The following is a 3,196-nucleotide window of genomic DNA, read 5'->3' on the forward strand; positions in this document are numbered from 1 at the left end:
AACGTGACAACTAACATGGAATAGGAAGAAGCTTGTAGCGTTAATGAGAAAAGTGATCGCCAATAACGCCTTCGAAGCCATCATAGCCCACGTTAATTGCCACGTTAACTACATTAACGTGGTAGTTAACGTGGAAGAAAAGGGAGCTCCAGCGTTAGTGGTAAAGGTGAATGCCACTAACGCTCCAAATTAGCACAATTGGCCACGTTAAGAGTCACGTTAACTTAGTTAACGTGAACTCTAACGTGGAGGAAGAAGAAAGTGCCAACGTTAGTGACACTCACCTTTGTCACTAACGTTGGACTAAGCCAACATTTCCCACGTTAGTGGTCACGTTAAGACCACTAAGGTGAAGAGTAACGTGGAGCCAAGCATGATAGGCCAACGTTAGTGACACTCACCTTTGTCACTAACGTTGGCAATGGCAATCACTACCACGTTAGTGGCCACGTTAATCTAATTAACGTGAACTCTAACGTGGGAGGGAGGGGCGTTTGGAGCGTTAGTGATAAAGGTAAATGTCACTAACACTCTCGAAGCTTAGGCATGCCCACGTTAGGAGTCACGTTAGTTATACTAACGTGAACTCTAACGTAGGGAAAAGAGGCAAAGAGCAACGTTAATGGAAAAGGTGAATGCCAATAACGTTTGCGAAGGACCAAGGGGCAACGTTAGTGGTCACACGTTAGTGCCACTAACGTTGAAGTTAACGTTGATCATTTTTGGGTTGGAATGTTAGTGGAAAAGGTGATTGTCACTAACGTTCTCGAACCCACATCCTCACTTAACGTTAACACCACTAACGTCCTAACTAACGCCCATGCCTAACTCACACTTTTCTGAAAACAAAGCTGAGCCCACTGAAGATTATAACGGCTTTAACTCAAGATCAAAGGCCCATATCCAAGACTTGAAGAACTCACTAGAAGATCAAGAAGAGTAGTATATATAGGGGTAGTTTTGAACTATAAAGAAGCTTTATGCACTTTTGGAGAATTAGATTCTGTATATTTACTTTCTGCATGTATTCTGTTCTACCCTTTTTCATTTCCATTTCCATTTCCAGAGCTATGAACAACTAAACCCCTTTCATTGGGTTAGAGAACTCTGTTGCAATTTGATTGATCAATTATAGTTTTCATTCTTCTTCCTCTTTCTTTTCTCTTGATTTACTAGAAAGCTTTCGATCTTAATCTAATTGGTTAGTTGTCTTGGAAAAGAAACTCTCCATAATTGGATCTCCTCTGAGCCTTGGAAAAGGAATGAGGAGATCATGCTAGAAATGCTTTCTCATGTTGGACCAAATTGGGGTTTGAGCAGATATAGTGACATGTAATCCTCCCAACACTTTGATTTGGAAATACATGTGGTATAATCAGTGACCATACTTCATCTCTTCCCATGAGCAATTAAATCAAGGAATTGGGCAATTGTTCAAGCTTAGAGAGATTGGATTGCCAAGGAATTGGGATCCAATCACTTAAGATTGCCAAGGAGATCAATGAATGCATTGATTGAGGAAGAGATGAGAATGAACTTGATCCGGAGAATGCAACATCTCCTAAGCCCAATGAATCCCCATCTTTGATCTTACCCATTCTCTTTACTTTCTGCCATTTATTTCCATGTTCATCTTCCCAAATCCCCATTTAAGATTCTGCACTTTATTTTCTACAATTTACTTTCCTGCCATTTAATTTCCTGTAAATCTCAACTACATTCTATTTAGCTCAACTAGCACACTCTTGCAACTAAAGTTGCTTGACCAATCAATCCCTGTGGGATTCGACCTCACTCTATTGTTAGTTTTTACTTGACGATAATTCAGTATACTTGCCGAAGGGAAATTTGTTGAGAGACAAGTTTCCGTGCATCAAGTTTATGGCGCCGTTGCCGGGGATTGATTTTGTATCGACAATGATTAAGTTGGAAGTTCACTAGATTGAGCATTTTCTTTTTATTGATTAATTTGCCTAGTCATTTACTCTTAGTTTCAATTAGTTTTCTTCCTCATCCCATATCCCCTCGTTGTTTTCTTTTTCTTTGAATTTACTTATAATTTTGCTCACTAACCCACTAACTGTTTGATAATTTGCACCACTCACACTAACAATCACTCTATCAAAAATAATCACTCCATTTTATTTCTTGTTGTGTGCTCTGTTAGTTGTATGACAGGGAGAAGAAGCGGGGCTTCAACTTCCTTTGATTTCGAACCAGAGAGGACCCTCTTTAGATTAAGGAGGGAAGCAAGAGGAAAAAGAGTTGTTGGTGCTGAGGAAGAGGAAGAGTACTTTGAAACAAACATGGAGGAGAACATGGAAAACAACCATGAAGAAGAAGCTCACAACCATGCCAGAGAAGGCCTTGTGAATCATGCTGGGCAGGAAAGAAGAGTATTAGGCTCTTACATCAATCCCAACCCAGGAAATTGTGGAAGCAGCATCCAAAAGCCCACCATACATGCCAACAACTTTGAATTAAAATCCCAGCTCATCACCCTTGTTCAGAACAACTGTTCATTTGGAGGAAGTGCCCAAGAAGACCCCAATCAACATCTAACCACCTTCCTGAGAATATGTGACACCGTGAAGTCTAATGGTGTTCATTCGGATGTCTATAGATTGCTTTTGTTCCCATTCTCACTCAGGGACAAAGCATCTAAATGGCTGGAATCCTTTCCGAAGGAGAGCTTAACGAATTGGGAAGACGTGGTGAACAAATTTTTGGCAAGATTCTACCCTCCTCAAAGAATCAACAGGCTAAGAGCTGAGGTACAAACCTTCAGGCAACAAGATGGTGAAACCCTCTATGAGGCACGGGAGAGGTTTAAGGACTTAATAAGAAGATGCTCACCAGGCATGTTCAATGAATGGGTTCAACTACACATCTTCTATGAAGGTCTTTCTTATGAGTCAAAAAAGGTCGTGGACCATTCATCAGGGGGCTCTCTAAACAAGAAGAAAACCATTGAAGAAGCCATAGATGTCATTGAGACTGTCGCTGAGAATGACTACTTCTATGCTTCTAAAAGAAACAACACTCGAGGAGTAATGGAGCTAAACCACATGGATGCATTGCTGGCTCAAAATAAGATGATCACTAAGCAGCTAGTAGATCTTACTAAGAAGGTGGAAGAAAACCAAGTCCCAGCAGTCATCACCTCATCACCAGCTCAAGAAGGAGTGAATGCAGG

At 40.8% G+C, this 3,196-nt stretch overlaps 1 non-coding gene across 1 annotated transcript; it reads right to left on the reverse strand.

The window, feature by feature from the left end:
* Positions 1–2,759: 2,759 nt before the first annotated feature.
* On the reverse strand, positions 2,760–2,863 carry LOC127745273 (small nucleolar RNA R71). Its single transcript, XR_008006470.1, has one exon. It is a non-coding gene; the product is annotated as a small nucleolar RNA R71 (small nucleolar RNA).
* Positions 2,864–3,196: the final 333 nt, after the last annotated feature.

This window comes from Arachis duranensis, chromosome 2 (assembly GCF_000817695.3).
Source record: "Arachis duranensis cultivar V14167 chromosome 2, aradu.V14167.gnm2.J7QH, whole genome shotgun sequence".
Taxonomy (NCBI): Eukaryota; Viridiplantae; Streptophyta; class Magnoliopsida; order Fabales; family Fabaceae; genus Arachis; species Arachis duranensis.